Source organism: Protopterus annectens, chromosome 4.part0 (assembly GCF_019279795.1).
Source record: "Protopterus annectens isolate FY-2018-M chromosome 4.part0, PAN1.0, whole genome shotgun sequence".
In the NCBI taxonomy this organism is placed as follows: Eukaryota; Metazoa; Chordata; order Ceratodontiformes; family Protopteridae; genus Protopterus; species Protopterus annectens.
In genome coordinates, this window is record NC_056733.1 from 211,675,307 (window position 1) to 211,698,438 (window position 23,132).

Below are 23,132 nucleotides of genomic sequence, written 5' to 3' on the forward strand. Positions count from 1 at the left end.
AATGTTTGACAGACAATGACTAGGTAGAATGCAAGTGATGTATAATGTTTGTAAGAAAAAATGTCAATATGGTTCATTTTAATTTGTATAAATTCATGATTGCTTATGTCATACTGATAATTTAATAAAGATGTTTCTTGTTTAAAAAAGGCCAGGTTAATGTCTGCATGTGTCCCAGATCCCTGACTAGTGGGCCAACTCTTAGGGGTGCTTTATTGATGATGTAGTTTCTTGAGGTGGCCAATTTCCCAGAAGATATTGTGATGCCCTATCATTGGCCCAATAATCAAGGAGCCTCAGTCCTCACCACTGGCAACAGTGGGGGATGTACACAGTGGGAGGATGACAAGTATACACACAGTAAAGTGCAATTTCCCTTAAGAGCACACAGAGACCACAGCAAGTCTGGGGCTGGTGCCTCTTTCCCCAGTAAGACTATAAAGTTGAGACCTTAGCCAGGGTTTCAAGCTAAGTCCTCTAACACTTTCTCTGTCTAACCAGTGCTTTATGTCCCTGCCCAAGTAGCTCACACACACACGCACACGCACACACATCCACATCCACACACACACACACACACACATCCACACACACACACACACACACACACACACACACACACACACACACACACACACACACACACACACACACACACACTTTGATATTTGTTTTACAGACACACACATACACACACACCTGCGGAAGGCTGGCACAGGTTTACTAGCTATGCCCCCTTCTGCCCAGACTACAAAGAAGTTATCACTGCCACCAGAACTCCTACTTATTAGCTACTATAAGGCCTTTATGGTGTCCAGTCCTACTGTGTAATGTTACTTTTAATCCAAATGGTAGTTTTGACCAAGGGCAAGGCTATTAGGAGTGACCTGTACAGTGTCACCACATACATATGCCAGTACTCTGAGCTTAAATATGTCTCACAAATAGCCACAAAGATAGGTTTAAATATATTTAATAATAAATAATAAAAGAAGACAATAATCAGTAACTCAACACAGTAACTTCAAAGTTCAAAATCACAGGAAATATTTTAAAACAACATTGCAGGACAGTCTCAAATAAATACAGAAAACATCTAAACTAATTTTTACTATATTACTGTCTATATCTAACAGATATATTATGCCCCAAGTCTTATTTGCAGACATGCAAGTGCAGATGATGATGATGAGTGGATGTTCTTGCTAGGTCCAAGACAAAATATAAAATGCACAGTCTCTGAGAGAGGTTTTAAATCACTATCACATTTTACTGATTGGGCTAGACTGGGTGATGTCACTTTTTGTCATCTGACTTCAGTTCCCATGCTAAACCAGAAACTAATAGAATGTAACATCTCTGTGTTAAAAATACATCTCTCTCAGATGTTTGCCAGATCTTGGATGTCGTAAAGCAATAAATAAAAGCTTATAGCTCTAGACATTGTATCTGCTATTGAATTGAAACCAAGAGATAACATCTTTTGTTTATGGCCCAGGTATAAAGTAACTTAACCTCAACTATTCTTAAGTTTTGTAAGTTAATCTTCTATATTCCAGCAGGGTATGCTGTGGTTACATTCTTGAAGCTCTGTACATAACATACAGTTCTGTATAAATCATATCAATATTCAGAAATGCCATAGAATTATGTACAAAATTCCAGATAGCTGGGCTGGCAGTGTGACCCCCCCCCCCCGAAAACTCAAGTTAGTTTTTCAAGTGACCCTTGAGAAATGTTGCTTGAGGGTTGAGGCTTTCTGGGAATACCTTACCCCATTCTCTATCTTAAGAGGCCATCTGTATTGGCATTGCTAACCCCACTGCAGTGTTGCACTGTAATATATGCTTGCAACTCTAGGCTCTACCTTAGTAACTTGACATTTTGCTGGGTGGCTTGATGTAGTCATGTTAAGGGACTGTGGTCTGCAGCTACAGTGAATTTCCTTCTATACAGATAAGGCTGACGTTCCTACAGTGCCCACATTATGGCTAGGCATTCCTTTTCTACAGCTGCATAGAATTCCACACTGGATTCAGATTTAAATTAAGTCAAACCCAGGTAGCCAAAATGGGATCTGAAGAAGGTATCGTACTGAAAGTGCTTATCCATCCAGGTTTTTCATGCACTCTTACTTTAATGTTTTAAAATAAAGAAGCTCTTTTAATTACATATTCATTTTGGTGGAAGCCCCTTTTATTTTTGTGCAGAATCCCTCCCTGGGTTGGACCCTACAACTGAGATGTACCACTGGGTGCTCTTCCCCCTCTGAGAAAACCTGGCTAAGTACAGCCCCCACCCCATGGTTTGAAGCATCCATCTGTACAACAAGTTTTTTGCTGTAATTTAGACTAGCTAACACAGGGGGTCCTCCCAAAGCTCCTTTAAGGTTCTGGAATGCCTGCTCACATGCTGGGGTCCATACTACCTTATCTGGCCTGTTTTTCCTTGCCATGTCTGTGACGGGAGCAGCTATGACACTGTAATTGGGGACAAACTTTCTGTAGTACCATGCTGTCCCTAAGAATGCCCTCACCTGCTTTTTGTAACTGGGCAGGCAATGCATAAATGGCTTATACTTTGGCAGGTTCTGGCCTCATCTTACCACTCTGTGTCCCAGGTAGGAGACCTCTGCCATACCCACCTGACATTTGATGGGCTTTATAGTCAACCCTGCCCTCTGTAGTTTGCCTAGCACCTCCCTGACATGCTGAAGGTGCTCTTGCCAGGAGTGGCTGTAAATGGCAAGGTCATCTAGGTAAGCAAGGGCAAAATCCCTTGCTCCTGCTAGGATACAATCTACCAGCCTCTGGAAAGTCGCTGGGGCATTTTTCATCCCAAAAGGCATCTTCATGAACTCATACAAGCCAAAATGAGTCACAAAGGCTGACCTCCCTCTAGCACTGGGAGTCAAGGGCACCTGCAGGTAACCCTTGGTAAGATCAGTAGTGGCAAGGTACTTAGCCCCACCCAGCTGCTATAGGGTTCATCTGTCCTAGGCATGGGGTAAGGATTTGAATCTGTGTGACTATTTAATGTTCTGTAGTCCACACAGAACCGGGTGCTGCCAGCTTTCTTTGGTACCACGACCACTGGGGAGGTCCAGGGACTGCTAGACTCCTGAATTACCCCTAGGTCCAACATTTCCTGTATCTCCTCCCTTAGTCTGTTTGACTCTCTCAGGCACCCTATAAATGGCCTGCTTAATAGGTCTTTTGGGGTCCTGTATCCACATGGTGGTGCACCAGGTGGGTGCACCCTGGTTTCCCAGTGAACATGCCACCAAACTCCTGTAACACTGCTCGGATTTCATGAACCTGGGTAAGGGATAGCTGCTGGGACATTGCTACCCCCTTCCACTGAGGTGTCAGTTCAAGTCTCAATGAGGAGATCAGTCACCAGATCCCACTCAGACTCCTCCTGCCATCCACTGCAGATACTCAGCACAAGGGCCTCCCTATCATAGTAAGGCTTCATCATGTTAACATGGTGCAATTTGTGCCCTTGCCTCCTGCGTAGCAGTTCTACCATTTAGTTAACATCATTGACCTTCCTTACCACCTGGTAGGGTCCCTCCCAGGCTGCCTGCAGCTTGTTGTGTCTGACAGGAATGGAGACCAATTACCTGCTGCCCTACAGCATACTCTATGTAGCTCTAGCACTCCTGTCATACCCAATCTTTTTCTGCTGTTGGGCTTCTGCAAGGTTTTCCTGGGCCAAGCCCATGACTTCCCTGAGCCTTGTCCTGAGGTTTAGGACATATGCCACAACAGACTCCTTGTGAGATTCATACTCACCCTCTCACTCATCTTGAATCAGATCTAGAGGTCCCCTCACCCTATGCCCATACAGCAACTAAAAGGGTGAAAAACCTGTGGATTCCTGGAGAACCTATCTGTAAGCAAACAGATGGGGCAAACTTAAACTGGTCTGCAAATGCCCGTAGCATAGTCTTGAGTGTAGAGTTTAACCTCTCAACAAGACCATTAGTCTGGGGATGGGGGTGGTCTTTAAGTGCTTCACCCCACAATACTTCCACAGACAAGCTAGCAGGTCTGACATGAAATTGGCACCTCTGTCAGTCAGTATTTCTTTTGGGAAACCTACCCTGCTGAAAATCTCTAACAAAGCATTTGCCACCTTTTCTGCCTCGGTGGAGGACAGAGCCACCACCTTAGGGTATCTGGTAGCATAATCTACTACCACTAGAATATGCTTTTTCCCTGTGGAACTTTGGGTACTCAGGTGCCCCACAGTATCCATAGCTACCCTCTTAAATGGTTCCTCAATCACAGGCAAAGGCACCAAAGGAGCTTTCACCTTGTCTCCTGCCTTGCCTACCCTTTGGCAGTGCTCACAGGTCCTGCAGTACTCTGTTATATCTCAGGAAATCCCAGGCCAATAAAAGTTTGCATAATATGTCTCTTTGTATGTTTTATGCCCATATGACCTGCAAAGGGAATATCATGGGCTATGGCTAGAATTGCCAGATGGTAGGGTCTGGACACTACCAACTGCTGTATTCTCTCACCCTCTAGCCCTCTTTCAAGGGTCCACACACTCTATACAGTAACCGTTTGTCCCAGTATACAGATTCACCCTTCCCTTGAGAATTAGTTGCCTCCCTAGCTACCTCTCTCAGGCCTTGTAATGTAGGGTCTGAGAGCTGAGCCTGTCTCAACTCTCTCTTTGTAACCCTTCTCAGCTCCCCTTCAACAGGAAATCTGGCATCCTCTGACAGCGGTGCCTCACTGTCAGCCTGGGTACTACTACTCACCTCTGCCCTCACAGTCCCTCTGTCCAAAGCAACATCAGTACCCACAAGCAGCTGTGGCTCACCTTCAGTCTCATTGGTACAAGGTAGCTCCATTCCTGAAGTAACTACCTCACCAGTCCTGGCTGCAAGTGTGCGGTCTGTCTGGGTCTCCCCCAGGCTACCAGACCCACATGCTTGTCTCCAAGTCTGACTGGCTGTGTAACTGCATGTACACAACAGTACTGCATTATCAAAATCCCTAATAGGACATCTGCAAGGATATCGTCAAACACACCTACTTGCTGGCTTCCTTTCCCACCCTTCTAGTCCAGGTGAACCCTAGGCAAAGGTATTTGGATTGGGTCCATCCTAAAGCTCAGACTGGAGTAGACTGCCCAAGCAAGTAGTGCTCTCTATAAACCATTGCATAGTTCACAATGGTTAGGTCAGAGGCTGTGTCTGTCTTAGCAGTGGCCTCTCTTCCATCCACTAAGATAGGATACAACCTCTTGTGATAGTTTGGTACCCTTGTTGTCTCAAGATAACTTACTGCTGGCATTTTGTCATTCTCATTTACTGGTTCTCCCACCTTTGGTTCCCCACCTTGCCTCTGTGGACATCTATATGCTACATGGCCCCACTGGTTGCATTTAAAACTTTTAACCCTTGGTCCTGAACATGTACCTTTCCCCTGCTACTGGAAAACTCTGTTGGGACAGTCTGGTGGCCACCATAGGTTCCCTTAGATCCATGAGCAGCACTGGGTGTCCCTTTCCTGTGCACTGATGCCCTGCTTGCTAGGTATAGGTGTACCTTTTTACCCAACTCATCTGCAGTATTACATTGTCTGTCAGCTAAGCAGATTCTCATGTCCTCAGGCGAAGTGTTAAGGGCTTGTTCCCTCACCAAAAGATCTGCCAGCCTTTCAAAATTGGTAACCTGACATCCACTCACCCACCTATCAAAATAAGTGCTTAGTTCAGCAACATATTCACAGACACTTTCATCTGCCTTGTGTCTGTGCTCACAAAACATTTTCCTGTAAGCTTCAGGTGTTAACTTAAAACATTCTAAAAGAGGCAGTTCTTTACAATATTATAATTTAAGCAATCCGTATCAGCCAATTTAGAAATAGCAGTTACAGTTTTACCATGGAGTAAGGTTGTCCGGAACTGTACCCAGAGCCTTTGGTCAACATTATACTGTTTACATACCCTCTCAAACATATGAATGAAACTATCAAAATACCCCCCTCTGTAAATTGAGGAAGAAATTGACTGACCTTGGTTGCTTCTGGGGTTCAGTTACTCCCTCCCCCATTGCCTGCATGACTCTGGAGAAGAGTAAGCATCTGCTTTTCGTGTTGCCTCTGCCTCTCCTTCTCCTCAGCCTCAAGACGTCTCAGTTTTTCATTTTCCTCAGCCTTTAGACGTCTCCATCTCTCTGCTGCTTTTATTTCCAAACGCTTGGCCTCTAGCTCAAATCTCTAACTCCAGACAGATTTTTAAGTCCTCTGTCAGAAGGTTGAGCTGTCCATTTTCTGAGAGTTGTACATCTCGAAGGCCAGCCTGGTTGTCCTCCTGATCGCTGGTATGCAACATAGCTGTGCCCAAAGCAACAATAATTTCTGCCTTAGTCGGGTTGGCATGCACCAGTCCTTTGGCCTGGCACATCTCAGCCAACTGGCTCTTTGTCAGCTTGCCATACTCCTCTGCTGATATGCTTGTCTGCTCCCCCTCACTAACTAAGCTAACAACAAAAAAAATAAAGCAATTGTAATGTGAAACTCTGAATGTTCACTGCGTGGCTGATTGAGAGTACAAACACCTTCAGTGACCACTGTACACAGGCTACAGGAATTCAATATCCACACCACTACAATCCAATTAATGTGTGATGTGGCCATGTCACCATTGTCATCCAGTTAATATGTGATGTGGATATCCCACCACTGCCACCAATTAACATGTGATGCCCCAGCATTGGCCTAGTAATCACGGAGTCTCAGTCCTTACCACTGCAACAGTGGGGGATGTACACAGCGGGAGGGTGACAAGTAAACACACAGTAAAGTGCAATTTCCTTTAAGAGCACACAGCGACCACAGTCCGTCTAGAGTTGGTTTCTGCCTCTTTCCCCAGATCTCCAATACGGCTCCCCACTGACACAGCTATAGAGTTGAGACCTTAGCCAAGGTTCCAAGCCAATTCCTCTAACACTCTCTCTGTCCAACCAGTGCTTCATGTCCCTGCCCAAGTAACTGACACACACACCTGGGGAAGGCTGGCACAGGTTTACTAGCTATGCCCAGGATAAAAGGTAGTTATCACTGCCACCAGAACCCCTACTTATCAGCTACTATAAGGCCCTTACAAAGGGTGTCCAATCCTAGTGTGTAATGTTACTGTTAATCCAAATGGTAGTTTTGACCAAGCACCAGGCTGTTAGGAGCGGCCTCTAAAGTGTCACCAAATATGCATGCCAGTACTCTAAGAGCTTAAATATGTCTCACAAATACCAACTGCAAAGATAAGTTTAAAAATATTTAATAATAAATATTAAAAGAACAAGACAATACGCAGTAACTCAACACAGTAACTTCAAGTTCAAAATTACAGGAAATATTTTAAAACAACATTGCAGCACAGTCTTAAATACACAAAACATGTAAACTAATCTTTACTATATTCCTATCTGTATCCAAGAGAGATACTTTGCTTTAAATCTTACTTGCAGACAGGCAAGTGCAGATTATGATGATGAGTGGATGGTCTTGCCAGGTCCAAGACAAAATACAAAATGCACAGTCTCTCTCTGAGTTCTTAAATCAGTATCACATTTTACTGCTGGGTTAGCCTGGATGGCATCACTTTTTGTCACCTGACTTCTGTTCCCAGGCTAAACCAGAAACTAATAGAATTTAACATCTCTGTGTTAAAAATACATATCTCTTAATGTTTGCCAGATCTTGGAAGTCGTAAAACAGTAAAACACTTTACATTTTAAATCTAGTACTTACTTTTCTTTCAAGACAATAGAAGAACTTCTAGCTCTAAACAGTGTCTGCTATTGAACTGAAACTGAGAGATAACATCTTTTGTTTATGGCCCAGCTATAAAGTAACTTAACCAACTATTTTTAAGTTTTGCAAGTTAATCTTTTATGTCCCAGCATAGTATGCTGTGATTACATTCTCGAAGCTCAGTACATAACATACAATTCTGTACAAGTCATATCAATATTCACCAATGACATAGAATTATTTACAAAATTCCAGATAGCTGGGCTAGCAGCGTGACAGATACTATAATGCATTTATTTGCACTGAACTTTAAGCCATGGCTTTGGTACTAATCATTTGTCTCTTTTATACCATGTTGTAAGATGTTAATGTCTTGTGGGGATTCTACAACTGTTCCCAGTTTGCAATCATCTGCAAAGCTTGCCACGCAGAGGCCTTTGACATTAGCCTTGACTCCGGAGAGGTAGACTCCAATGAGGAGCTGGCTCAGCACAGAGCCTTGAGGAACTCCACTTGTGACTGGCCTCTTTGAGGAGGTGATCTCACTAATCCTAACTTCCTAAGTTGTATCTGTGAGCCAGCTGGCTTTCCATAGAATTATTAGATTGTGGGTTATGCCCAATTCCATAAGTTTGTTTACAATGCCAGCGTAGTGTATTGCATCAAAAATGCCTTAGCCTGGTCAAGGTGGGCAGTATGCACTGTTTTACCCTCTTCCATTGCCTTGGTAATCTTAAAGAAGTCCACCAGGTTCAGTAGGCATGACCTTCCTTTGACTAAGCTAAACTGGCATGCATCCAGTGTGTGAAGGTCTCCTGTGTCTTTGTTGATCATTTCCATGATAATTGTTTCCATGGCTTTGCATATAAGACTAGTCAGATTAATGGGTCTAGTTTCTGGGATCTGTTGGTAGTCTGACCTTATGACGAGGGATGACTGTTGCAGCTCTCCATTCTCGTGGCACAAAGCCTGTTTTAAGACTATACTTAAATAGCAACTCCAGTGGCCCTGATAAGTCATGTTTTAGACTATTCAGGAGACGTCCTGGGATATTATTGATGACTGTTAAGGCTGATCTTGTCCTTAGTGAGTACAACCAGGACATGCTGTCTCTACATTTGGAATGGTTGTGTTGGTATATCTTATGAGGTAGCTGGGGGCGAGTTGGTGTTAAAGTTGGAACTGAATGTGTCCGCCAGCAGATTAGCTAGACCACTCGGCTCAGTGAATATGGCACCATTAACCACCAGTTCAGTACACTGCTGCTGTGTGCTGCCTTTTGAGGTTTCTTACATAGCTGAAGAAGGCCATATGATTGTCTTTTGCCTGGAAAGCTTTCTTGACCTCAAAATTGGATTTATTGGACTTAATTGCTTGTTTAATTTGATGAGAGTTCTTATCTTTATGGGGTTTATACTTGCTGATTTTAGCCATGATTTTTTCCTTTTGTTGTAAAACCTGTTTAATCTGTGATGTCATCAGGGTGGTTTGTTTTGGGAGTTAGGTTTCGGCTTACTTCTGATAGGTACAGCAGCCTCTATGCAGCCATTGACATGGTTGTACAAAGTTTCTGTGAACAATTCTTTATAGGCTGATGTGTTTTCTGGATTTGAAAGGACATTAAATATTGACAAACTATCTCTTAATAAAAGGCAGTTTGTCTTAGAATAGTTCCTAATTGTTGCAGGGGTTACTAGGGTTACTGAGTTGATATTAATTTTGAAGGAGACAGCTTTATGGTCAGACCTTACCAGGAGGATTTGACACTGGGAGTGGGGCAGCATTCTTCCATATTTGTGAAAATGAGGGCCAGTTTGTTGAAACTTCTAGTGGGCATATGCACTAACTGGTTAAGGGTGTTTGTATTTACGAAGTCCAGGAATCTCTGTACCTGCAGATTTGAGGCCATGTAGGATTCCCAGTCTATAGAAGGATAAAGTCCCCCATAAGTAAGTTGTTGTGTTGGATGTTGAGCGTCTCCAATAGGTTTAAGTATGCACTACTAGTTATATGGGACGTTGAGGGTGACCTGTAGATTGCTAGGATATGTTACAGGATTTTATCTATTGTGACCTGCATGTGGAGAAACTCCAGCTCATCATCCTCTTCAGCCATCCTGAAGGTATGCTTGTTATTGATGTATATTGAGACTTCTCCACCTTTAGTCCCTATTTGTGCAGCTGCTGGTATGAAAGTGTGGAAGGCACTGTAACCTTGCACTGCTGGGGTACTCTCTGCAGCTTTAAACCATGTCTTGGTAACTGCACAGATGTCTATATTCTGAAGGGTGAGGAGAGCTTGGGGGGGGTAGCTTTTTGGTTAGGTCCTGGCATTGAGCAGTAACACCTTGAGGTGTATTATATTGTCCCGGAAATCAGTGGATGTAATTTTTTTTTTCTTTGTACAGCTTGACATAATAACTATCCCCACAGACCACTGTGAAATAATGTCGGTATTTTATTATCACTGAGCCTTTGGAGAGAAAATCTACCATGTAAATGATACTTGTCCTGCTTTCCTGTTTTTGAAAGAAAAGCTAAAATGTCTTTCCTGCAAGTCAGCTATATGCAGCTGCTGCCAGCGTGTGGTGTGTGCGGTATTGTTGACTGTGACTTCCAGGTCCATGGGCTTAGAACAGCATTCCACTGAAAATAGTATGATACATTCCCTGGAGACCAGCCCAGATTACCCATAGTAAGTAAAAAAAAAAAAGTAAAAAAATCATAGTTCTACCCTGGTAAACATAAATAAAGAAAGAAAGCAGCTCTTGTAGAAATTTAAGAAAACAAGGTAAAGTTTTACACCTTTGGGCTTATTTTTGTATCTTAGTTGTTTCACTGTCTTGATAATTTTGGTAAAATGCTGCTGCACTCTTTCCAGTTTAATTGATTCAGGTTCTCCATAAGGACAGAAAGTGACACAGAATAGTAAATGGGGTTGAATCAGTGATTTATATAAAGGAAGCATAACTTTCAGGATGTTTGATGTTACTATACGTAAGACAGCCCTTATTGTTAAGCAACAGATTCTAACAATAGTGTGGACACAAGCTGTAACCTCCAGTTGCTCTGTATAATGATTCCAAAGTCCCTGCTGTTTTCAACAGAATTAGCTATGTGGTTATTTATTGTGTACAGGTAATTCATGTTTTTATTTCCAAACTGTAGTAGACAATTTCATTATGTTAAAGGAAATCCTGTTATCATTGGAATGACAAGTCTAATCTAAGTAGTTTTGCAGTATTTGCTCATCAGCAATTGAAGTTACAGTTGCACTTATATTAGTATGTAATCTGCAAATGTACTCAGCCATACATGGTTTGCATCTGGGATAGAATACATAAAAACATTAATATTGACCTTAAAACTGACTCCTGGGTGGAGAACCTTTGAAGGGTTTGTAAATGACATATTGTTGCCAACCCCATGCTTGTTTGTTTTATCAGTCAGCCAGTTTATAATGCAGATCTTTATTCTTTGAACAACTAAGTTGTTTATTATAGCATGGGGTAGGTATGATGCCTTGGCTAGGTCAAGTGTATCTTCATAGGTAGGTACTAGGCTATCGGCCCAAGGGCCTACGTAAGACTAGCCAACAAGGTTCCCTGGCTTACGCCACCCAAGAAAGTTATTTTTCCTGTGCCACTGTCAAGCAGAGACCCAGAAGTGATCCCCGGGGTGTATTTCCCATTCACTCATCAAGGTTTTTCTTGAAGAGTGCTAATGAAGAACTTTGCTTGACATAGATGGGTAGCCTGTTCCAGAGTATGGGAAGTCTCTGGGACAGGAATCTATCCCTCCAGCATGTCCTGTTTATTGTGGTGACAAGGTTTAGGTCTCTAGAGCGTGTAGCTCGGAGGGATTGGGATTTCTTTACGTGTAGCATGTCCAACAGCTCTGGGTTTGACATAGCTGTATATGTTAGGCAGAGATCACCTCGGAGTAGGAGATACGCTACAGAGTAAAGCTGGAGTTGTTTGAGACTGTCAGTGTAGGGCATTTGTTTGAGGCCAGTAATCATCTTTGTGAGGTACTTCTGTGGCCTTTCCAGCTGCTGCAGATGTCTTGTGAGGTACATTCCAAAAGGGACATTGTACTCTATAATGGATCTAATGAGTGTCGAGTAGAGAGGAACAATGACCTCTTTTTTCCTGGATGAGAACCCTTTTATAATGAGGTGTGCCATGTAGAAGGACTTCCTGACTACTGTGGCGATGTGAATATCAAAGGAGAGACTACTGTCCACCTGGGTCCCAAGGTCTCTTATCACACATTTGGTGTTAAGTAGATTGCTGCCTATGCGGTAGTTCATTGGTACAGAGTTTTTACCAAGGGGGATGACACTGCACTTTTTGGCATTGAGCTTGAGGCCATGGCTCTGACACCATGCATCTGTCTCAGCGAGGCCCTTCTGTAGGATGTCCACATCATTTGGGGACTTGACTGTGGCTCCTAGTTTGCAGTCATCTGCACACTTCATTAGCCCAGAGGCCTTCTGTGTTAGCCTGTACTTCAGAGAAGTAGATACCAAACAAGAGAGGTCCCAGGATGGAACTCTGTGGTACTCCACTTGTCACTGCTTTGAGGTCTGATTTGGAGTCTGCAACTTTTACAATGTGGGTTCTGTCAGTGAGCCAGTTGGCAACCCATCTTGTGATGTAGGGATTTATACCTAGTTTATTGAATTTAGCTATAATTCCAGAATGGGGGATGGTGTCGAAAACCTTGGCGAGATCAAGATAGGCTGTGTGAACCACCTTACCCTCATCTACAGCTTTGATGACTACCTCAAAGAAGTCAGTTGAGTTCAGGAGGCATGATCTGCCTTTCACAAACCCGAACTGGGTGGGATCCAGAGTTTGGAGGTTACCAATGTCTTTGTTAATGAGTTCCATGATGATACATTCCATGGCCTTGCAGACCAGACTCGTCAGGCTAATAGGTCCTGGGATCAGTGGTGGCTCCCCCTTTGTGGAGTGGGATAACTGTTTCTGTGAGCCGAATGGTGGACACAAGGCCTGATGTGCAAGGCTATTATTAAACATGGTGCTTAAGTGGGGAAGCCAGTTCATTCTGAAGTTCATGTAAAACGCAGCCTGGGATGTTGCTCAATCCCATGGATGCTGTGTTTTTGGCTTTAGAGAGTGCAGCTTTTACCTGCGTAGTTGTCATTACAAGGACTCTGCATTCTTCCTGTATAGATATGGGCCCTTTAGGGGGTGAGGGGGGTGAAGTTGGCACTGAACCTGCCAGGATGTTGGCAATATCAGTTGGTTCTGTAATTTTCGTGCCGTTGTGCTGTAACTCGGAGCAGATCTGGGTGTTGCCATCGATATTCTTGACATAGCTATAGAATGCTTTGTGGTTGTCCTTAGAATTAGTGGCGATTTAGTTTTCGTAGCTAGCTTTGGAGGATCTTATAAGGGATCTCAGCTTCTTACTGAGGCTGACCAGGGAGCTCTTCCACTCATAGGATTTTACTCTTTTGCAGCAGTTTCTTCCTTCTGTTTATGGCAGGGGACCACCAGATTGGCTTCCTTTTTTTGGAGGATAGCGTCTTGGTTCTGTTTGGGATAAGCATGATCCATGCACTCGTGTAAGTGCTTATAGAGTGCATTTGTGTAGGATTCAGCAGTCGTAACTGTATTGTCCATCTGCATGGGTGTGAATAAGTTTACCACTTCTGTCTTAAGAAGCAAGTTGGCTTTGGAGAAATTTTTTACTGTGGTTTTCTTAATGGGAGGTGTGGACGGGATGTGGATATCAAGGGTGATTAGCTTATGGTCGGATCAGACCAATGAGGAGTTGACTTCAGGTGTGGAAAACCGGTCACTCATATTGGTAATGACTAGGTCTAGGATATTGTTGCCCCTGGTGGGGGTGTGGATAAGTTGATCCAGGACATTGGAGTTTATGAATTCCAGAAAGCGTTGAGCTAAGGAGTTGGTACACAAGTAGTTTTCCCAGTTAATGGTGGGGTAGTTGAAGTCACCCATTATTAGGGTGTTTGGTTGAACCCTATTATTTTCCAGTACATCAAGAAAAGAGGAGTGGGAATCATGGGGCATGGTGGGAGATCTGTAGCAAGCTACAATTTGGATTGCAGTTTTGCCCAGAGTTAGTTGCACTTGGATAACCTCGGATGCATTATGCTCAGCAACTAGCCTGGAAGTGTGGATATCCTTAATGAATATGGACACACCTCCGCCTCTAGTGTTTCGGTCCAGGTTACATGGCCGAAAAGTGTGGTATGAGTTATAGCCTGGTAGTGCAGGGGTGATCTCTGGAGCCTTGAACCAGGTCTCTGTCACTGTACAGATATCGATGTACTCCATTTTAAGGAGTGCCTCGATTGAGTGCATTTTGAGATTTAGACTTCTAACATTGAGTAGCATTACCCTCCGTTTTTGCTTGCCTGCCTATCTTATCTGCAACTGTGCAGATCATCAACCCCAGAGCTGAGATGAGAACCGTCTTGTGGTTTGCCACCATTCAGGCAGCCATGAGGGTGGTTTATGCTCACACCAACATCACATAAATGAGATAATTTGAGTGGTCTAACCCCATACTGGTGTGTTTTTGTGGGGGAGGGGGGAGAAATGAACCCTGTCATCATGGAAGCTTGCAATACCTTCTTCACATTGATACACATTTATGCACACACATTGTGGAGGCTACCATCCATCAGTGTCTTGGTCAGCCTATGATCTGCTCCTTCCGTCCACATATTCGCATCCCCGTCCCCTCCACTCAGGTGACCTTTGGCAGTGCATGGCTGTTTCTATCCCACCTTCATCCCAAAGATGAGGAGATGCTTCTTCCCTGTCGGAATCAAGTACACAAAAGCTTATCAGACTTTGTTCACTTATGCTGTGTCTGTGCTTTATCCCTGTGTGCCACAGGCACTAGCTCACCTATGATTCTTGTTAAAGTTAAGGGAATCTGGATATTTGGTGAGCTAACATCCCCCTGTTTGTGTAGGGGAATCACAATAGCCAGTCTCCTTGATTCCTTTAAATGCGTCTGCTGTGCTACCTTTTTCTAAAGATGCCACCTCCTGTTCTTTTATCTCTCTTACAGTATTCACTACTTGAAGTAAGGTTGGTTTAGACTTTGATTTCCATTTTCTTGAAACTGCTTTCTTTGGCAGCCACCAGAATTAAACTTATTAAGGCCTTACTATACCTAGGCAATTCAAATCCTCTAGTCCATTGCAAAAACAAAAATCATTTCCTTAATTAAACTCATTTGCTTTCTCAGTATTCCTGACAGATTACTCTGTAGGGAATTTTTAAAGTATGCCAACTCATTATCCTCCGAAAACATATGCACCCAGCTACCTCTTTCTTCCCCTTCACACCTCCATTTGCTATCTACCTGAGGAAATATTCTTTGGAGTCTGGGGTATAAAAGTACCTATGCAAACACTTCCAAGCAAAAATCCCAAATCTTCTGGGCATTGTTGCATGTTTGAGAGCTATACAAATGCTTTTTTTTTTCCATTCTTTCTTTGTGAAATGCTTCTCTAATCTCTCTTCCCACTTATTTTTGATCTCCTCCTTTTCCAATAGTTACTGTGGAATATTTTGTATGCCCTACTAATTATCCATTCTTTAACAGCAGCTTCTGTTCTACATCCTACATTCAACTAAAAACTAAACCAGTACAAGTCTTTCACTTATAATTCCTATATTCCTTTCTCTTTGCCTGTACTTCATCAATCTCTGATAGTGAAGGCAGTCTGCAGCCTGCAGTCAAAATATTTTTTGGCCTCTTCCAATTCTTTTACCTTTCCTCTCTCTCATTATTTGTTTCCAGTACCTTGGTTCCTTTGCCAGCTTCCTCCAGTAAATTCCAGCCTCCTATTGCCTATTCTCTTTATCCCTAATTGCAGTAATCTTTATTGGTCGAATCTCCTTTCCCCATTCCTGTGTTGGATTAGGTTCATAGGTTGGTACTAGGCTATCGGCCCTAGGGTCTTTACAAGCCTTGCCATAACAATTCCCTGGCTATTTCTTCCCACAGTATTTACTTCCCTGGACCCCTGTTTAGCAGGGCGACTGACGTGATCCCTGGGGTGAATTTCCTATCTACCATCCATTCGTCAAGGTTCCTTTTGAAGAGGGCCAAAGAGGTGCTGTGCTTGACATGTATGAGCAGTCTATTCCAGAGTCTGGGGAGTTCCTGAGTCAGGAACCTATCCCTCCAGCATGTTTTGTTCATTGTGATGACAAGGTTTAGATCCCTGGAGTGTGTGGCTCTGAGGGATTGGGATTTCTTTAAGTGGTTTGGGATTTCTTTAAGTTAAGCTAGTTTTCACTTCACTATTATTGATATTATTTATGGCAAAAAAGTGAATAAAACACGTTGGCATTCATTATTAAACTCTAAAGAGAAAAAATAGATTATTAAGTTAGGTGGTTTATTCCCACCAGGTTTAAATGACAAGCTCTAGATTTATCCAATCATGTTTGTTTGCAGTGTATTTAATTTCAGCTTTAAAGTTGCTTGTTTCACACTGAGGAAGGCTGTGTCTAGTTTACCAGCCGAAACCGGTTTGTGCAATACTCTCTGCTTTAATTTTTACATGGTATTTTACCAATCAAAGTATCTAATTGGGTCATGTTCTGCTGGCTCCTGCTTTTTGTTGTGTTGGATTTCCTATTGAGCCGTGCAGTTGCTTCCGTGCATGTTTTATTATTGATACATTTCTTTAAGTGTAGCATGTCCAACAACTCTGGGTTTGATATGGCCTTGTATGTTAAGCAGAGATCGCCTCTGAGTAGATGATATGTAACAGAGTATAGCTGGAGTTTGTTTAGACGGTCAGCGTAGGGCATCTGCTTTAGACCTGTGATTCTTTTAGTGAGGTATTTCTGCGACCTTTCCAGTTGTAGCAGATGTCTTGAGAGGTACATACCAAACAGGGTGTTGTATTCTATAATGGGTCTAATGAGGGCCGAGTACAGTGGGACAATGACCTCCTTTTTTTTCTGGATGAAAAGCCCTTAGTGATGAGGTGTGCCACATAGAAGGATTTCCTGACTGTTGTGGTGATGTGGTTATAGAAGGTGAGACCACTGTCCACCTGTGTCCCTAAGTCTCTTATCACACTTTTGATGATTAGTGTACTGCTTTATGAATATAATATTCTGTATGACTGAGATTCTCCTTAAGGATCTGCACTCAAAATCCCACACTCTCCTTGTTTCTTGAATCCCCCCCCCCCCCGCTTCATCCCTTTCCATTTTGAATTGTAGTGTTCTGCTTGTGTTATGTACAAGAGCCTTAACTGTATAGGTCTAAAATATCCCATCAAATCAGGTAATCTTAAACCGCCTTGTCCTGTTGGAAGGATCAACATATTCCACTTAACTCTTGCCCTCTTCCACTCCCAGAAAAATGAATTCAACTTTTTATCATTTACCCACTGATTCTCTTTTGGTTGATAAAAATATGCCCGACTTGTATGTAAAACTAAAGGGACTAAAAACATTTTCACTGCTTGTATCTTACTATCCATATACATAACCAACAGCTTCCAGTTCTCATTTTTTTGTATTTTCTTTTATTCAGTCTCTTCCCACATATCCTAAGATGCCATAACAGAAGCCTTTTAATCCATACTCCTAATACTTCATCTTGTGTCCCCATAAATACGGGTACTGCTGAACCAGTTCATGTGTGGGTACATAATTTATGGCTATAGCCTTAATTTTACCTTTACTAATTGTATATCCCAAAAGACTTTAAACTGTCTGAAACTGTTCCAGAACACTGAGATGCCCTTTTCTGGATTTATCAGGCACAAAATGATGATATCTTCAAATAAAACCATTTTTTCTTGATTACTGTACTAATTACTAATTATATCCTTGCATTTTTGAGTTCATTATTTTCTTTGCCAGTAGCTCTAAATATATAGCAAATAAACGGAAAAGAGGATACCCTTGTCTGGATTCTTTGTTCAAACACAACCAGAGCAGAGTCATCCCAGTTTAATTCTTGCCTCCAATCCTTTGCATATCCTCCTAATTAACCTTATTACTGTATCAGGTAATGCAAATGCTTCCATTGCCCTACTCATAAAATCTCAACTTACTCTATTGAATGTTTTCTCTGCATCAGGAGCTACTAACAGATTTATTTTCTTACATTCTGCTTCCGTTTGGATCATCATTTTTCTACTAGTGTTGTGAAATGTTTGCCTCCCGTCCAGAAAATGATCCACACCTATCAATTTGCCAATGCCTTTGCAATTATTTTGGCTAGTATTGACATAAACATTTTATTATCATTCTTTAAAATTAAAATGTGTATATATGAAGCTGTCTCATGTATCTTTACCATCCTTGGGTAATACAGCCACAATAGCTTTCTTCCAAGTGCTGGTGCTTCCTCTCCTTTTAAAATACTACTAAATAAAATCTTCCAGAACTTTATTACTTCCCATACTCCCATAGAAATGACTTCTGTTCCTGGAGATTTCCTGAAGATTAATTATACATCACCATTTTTATCTCATCTCTTCCTGTCATAACTGATAGTTGTTAAGCCTAATCAACCACTAACCTTGTTATAATTAAGCATCCCATAAATATTTCTGTGTGTGCTCTTTAAAGCACAGAAGTATGGAAGTATGCAGATTTTCATACAGTTTTTGAGCTATCCATAATACCTTTACAGGATCTTACATTTCTTGTTATAGGCACACTAATTTTGATGACAATCTCAGGTCATTGCATTAAATGTTTTTGTGCTCTGCAGTTTTTCTCCAAAAATAGTTGCTTAACAGCAGTCTTTCTAAACTTATGCACTTTATTCTGATACTCTTATTTTCTCTTTACCATTTTGCATTTGTGCCTCATCTTGTTCTGTGAGATTCCCCTTACTCTGCAGTACTTTAACATTTGTGAACCTCTCAATGCAGTTCTTCTTACTTCTTAACCATATCTTTTTCTCTTTTATTTCCACCATATTTTTAAACTCCGTTTTGTATCACACTCAGTGGCTATAACTTCTGAAGATGTTTCTGTGTTCCCTAATAATTCTTGAATAATTTTCACCCTTACCCATTCCTAAGATTCCTCACTTTTCATCAGGTAGTTAGGGAAGTACCAGTGTCTCTTTTTACATCATTACCCTGCATTATTATTGTCATCGTTATTGGTGCATGATCTGAAGTAGTTATTGAATGTGTGAAATCTTTCAATTAAATGCATATGTTTCTGTGAAATACAATTTCTGCATAGTCTAGTCCAGTTATTGTACCTCAGAGAATCATATGTAAATGCTGTCTGAATTCCTACTACTGAATTCACGTCTTTCATAGCAAGTATTTTCATAAATTTCTTCAGAAATCTATTGTCTTTTGTTATATTTTCCCTTCTAGGTCTACCTGTTACAATCTCACTATTGCAAATCAAATCCCAATCCCTGACTATAAGTAAGATTCCCTGCTGAAAGCTGATTATTTCTCCCAAAATTTTCTTAAGTTCCATAATAGTTTTTGATGGAATATAAATACATGCTAGCATAATCCTTACTATCACAAAGCTACAATTTTTTCCCCTTTTCCATCGCTATTGGAACCCCTGTAGTAATTAGTATAATTACTCCCATTTCCTTTGTCCCTGATATTCTGCTGAGTATCCATCCTGAAAGCCTTTTTGTCAAATTCACATGCTCATTTCTTTCCAAATGTGTCTCCTGCAGCATTGCTCTTTGGACTCTGCATCTCTTAGTATAATTCTGTACGGTTTCCTTTTTGTCTATGCCTTTAAGGCCATTTATGTTCCAAGGCGATATGGATAGCATATTCATTATGATAAAAAGACATTGTTCCCACATATTTACATGTGTCAGTTTTTTGTAACACGTTTCCATCTTTTGTGCTGGTTGCATACATTGATGTTTGGTAAGGTGATCTTTTATACAATGGTTTCTTCTCCTCTTCATTTGGGACTTGGTTTTAATGAAAACCCTCAAACAAAAAAGCCAAGTTCATTTTCAAAACATTCTCATCCCGTTTAGCATGGAACAAACAAACAAAAACTATGTACAGCTTCAAAAATAAATAATTAAGTAAATTTAACTCTCTCTATAGGAAAAATTGCCCCAGATTGACAACTGCACCCACAGGCATTACCTATCCTAAAGTTAAGGTTACCCATGCTAAAGCCTGGGTTCCCGCTTACACTGATTGCAGTTTTTTTCCCTTATTTCTATTCCCCTACTCTATGTGAAAACAGCTTGTGTGTTTTCAGGAACGATTAACTTTTAGCCGTAAGAAATGTGCACTGGCATATGTAAACTGTTCTGTGAAATGCATTAAATTGTTAAGGCTGCTGTCTCTCATTCATTTCCCCAAATTTCAAACTTTAGTTTCAGCTGATCTGCTTGCCATTGTACCTTTAAATTTTTGCATTTCCCTCAGCAAAGAATGCTCTGAACTCTCAAGATGAATTGTTTGCACCTGCAGACAGCTCTTCTTCATGTAAAAGTAGTCAACAATAAATCTTTATAAGTTTCGCTTAGAACAGAATGTACAGTTGCCATTAGCTACAGGTTTCTTGACCCCAACTAAATATTTGCTAATATGAAAAATAATAAATATGGCATTGTTCATGGCTTTCATCATTTAATCTTATTTTTTTGCTTATGGAAACATTTGTTTATAGCTTAAATCAAGGGCACTAATGTAGACAGTCACCCTTGAAAAAATAAGATAAAATATCTTAATTCTGCATCTAATATAATCAATGCACTCCTGCAACCCAAGATCACAGCTTATTCTCATTAAACATGCTTTTGTCCAGCCTTTCTTCTCTTTTTGTACTGTAAAGTCTATATTTCTTACAACTAAAAAAGTACTTCTTTACTTTAATGTTGTGAATATATACAGCAGTTACTGAAGAAACTCCCCTCACATTTAAAATGTCCCTGACTATACAAAACGGCTTTACTGTATATAACATACAGTTGATATCTTGAAAGGTTTAATGCAGATACTAATAAGAACAAACATTGTTTACTAAAAATTACTTTTTCCCTTTTTGTGTCCTCCTAACATAAATGACAAAGTGAGATACATGTTTTACAGTCCACCTGCAAAGTTTAACAAAGTCATTAAAAGTCCAGTCCTTGTCCAGCATTTTTTTTGTAAGGCCATATTTCACTAATATGATTGATGCTTTAGAGTCTCACATTTAGTCACTAAGTTTAGCATTGCTAGTCTTTGCCCTGTTAATCTCCATCTCCCAACACCAGACTCTGGTCCTGATTTTTTTAGTCAACTCCTATACTTTTTTTTCTCTCTTTCAAGCAATTTCCTTTGGAAGATTGAAAAAAGGTTTCAGTAGCAATGTCTCTCTCTATGAGCTTTATTGTGAGAAGAATAAGAAGCAGAGTCCCCTTCTGTTTTCTGGCTCACTTTTTGTTGGATAAGCATTTTTAGTCTGTTCTGCATCATAAAATCTCTTTGATCCTGCAGGGAAAATATTCTGAAGACCGCTGGACATAGCAATTTGAATTTCATTCCTGCCTTGGGGCATTCCCTGACTGCTGGGATAAATTTGCTTCTCTTCTGCCTGGTGAACATTGAGTAAGCATTATCCACAAACACTCTGCTGTCTCAAATTTTTGTAATACTTTTCCTTTGTTTCCCTTGTCTCACAGTTTTGTTGGGGTCAACTCTGTTCTGTTGGTATGATTGCATCTTAACCGAATACAGGTCTTGGGTGCTTTCTCTTGGCCAGATTTGGAGTATACACATGATGTGCCCTTTTAGTTAGCAAACACTGATATGGAGTCCCAGGCCAGTTACTTATTTGAGCTTTCATAAAATTAATACTGGCAGAAAATATCTGTTTTTTTTCTGCTTGCTCTGTCCTCTAACTCTACCATTTTTTGGAATGGGTTTTCTTGAGCAGTCTCTTGTTCAGCCAGCCTTTTCTTCATTTCAGCCTCAGATTTTTGCAGTTTTATCAGTTCATCTGAATACCTGTTAAAAGCTTCTTCCATTTTTTCCCAGCCTGTTATTTAAGTTGATATACTCCCTCAGTGTTTTTTATTTATTTTAATGAGCTCTGAGAGCATTTGATTTATTTATTTTTTCCTTTAAATTACTGGAAACCATTTCTTGTACCAAAGCTGGAGCTTGAACTGCTTTTCGATGAACAGCTGCAGGATTCTTCCTAGTCACTGTTTTATCTTCACCCTTTCTAGTTGTTTTTCTTTCAGGCTGTCCTTAAGTTTCATCTCTCAACTAAACTGCTGTCTAAACTAACCAAAATAAATGAGTCAAATTACTTCAAATATGGATACAACACATTTATCACTTGGCCCAGTGGCTCCAAAAAGCCATTTCTACCGACTAATCTTTATCCTTTCACTAATAAGTATAGCTTTTTAAGAAAGTTGTCCACCGGATTGGCTGTTAATTTCAAATAATGTTGTTTTATTACTAAGCTATCATAATGTATCTTTTTATAATCTTTACAATTCACAATAACTGTGTTGGCTTCCTTATCTAAGGACTTAACCAGTACAGTATTTCACTATAATTTGAGTTAACCTTCACATTCTTCTTTTTTTAAGGTTGTAATTCTTCTGTTTCATACACTTATTATATTGGTACAACATGTCTTTCAAAACAGTCCAGCGGAAGGCTTTGTTGAAAAGCTACATTTATTATTGGTGAAAGCAGAAAGATTACAGTTTCTTAAAAAATAATAAGTTAATTTTTTTTTTTAAAGTCCACAGACCCCAGTGTTTTATACACTGCCAAAAATTCATAAAGATAGATACAGCCCTCCAAGATGTCCTACAGTGGCTGGTTTAGGTTGCTTTTTGGAGTCACTGGGCCAAGCTATAAATAATGTATTGTATCAATATGTGAAGCAGTTGGACTCCTTAATTTTGGATAGTTATGACTTTATACAAAAATTAGGGGATTAGAAGTGGCATTCAGATTATTACTGTTTAATTTGTGATATAAAGAATTTACATGGTAGTATTCAACATCAAGCTGTACTAGAGTCATTTAGTACTTTATTTAGAAGAGGTCCTAGAAGTACCTGTATTTTGCATTTATTAGACTTTTCATTACTGCACAGTGATTTTATGTTGAATGGTTAACTTTATTTACAAAAGTTGGGAGCAGCAAGCAGGTATGCGGTATGCACCACCTTATGCAAATTTATTCATAGGAAAATTTGACAGAGTATGTTTATATGCATGCGATACAAATTTTTAAATTTGTGAAATATTACAAATTTATGGATGATTTGATATTTATAATACAGGATGCACAATTTAGTATTATAAAATTAATGGGATAATTACAAAATAGATA

At 40.7% G+C, this 23,132-nt stretch overlaps 1 protein-coding gene across 2 annotated transcripts in view; it reads left to right on the plus strand.

Annotated features, from left to right (window-relative positions):
- The window catches only part of DCXR (dicarbonyl and L-xylulose reductase), a 513,647-nt gene that overhangs the window by 239,386 nt on the left and 251,129 nt on the right, over window positions 1–23,132 (plus strand). The window lies entirely within an intron of this gene.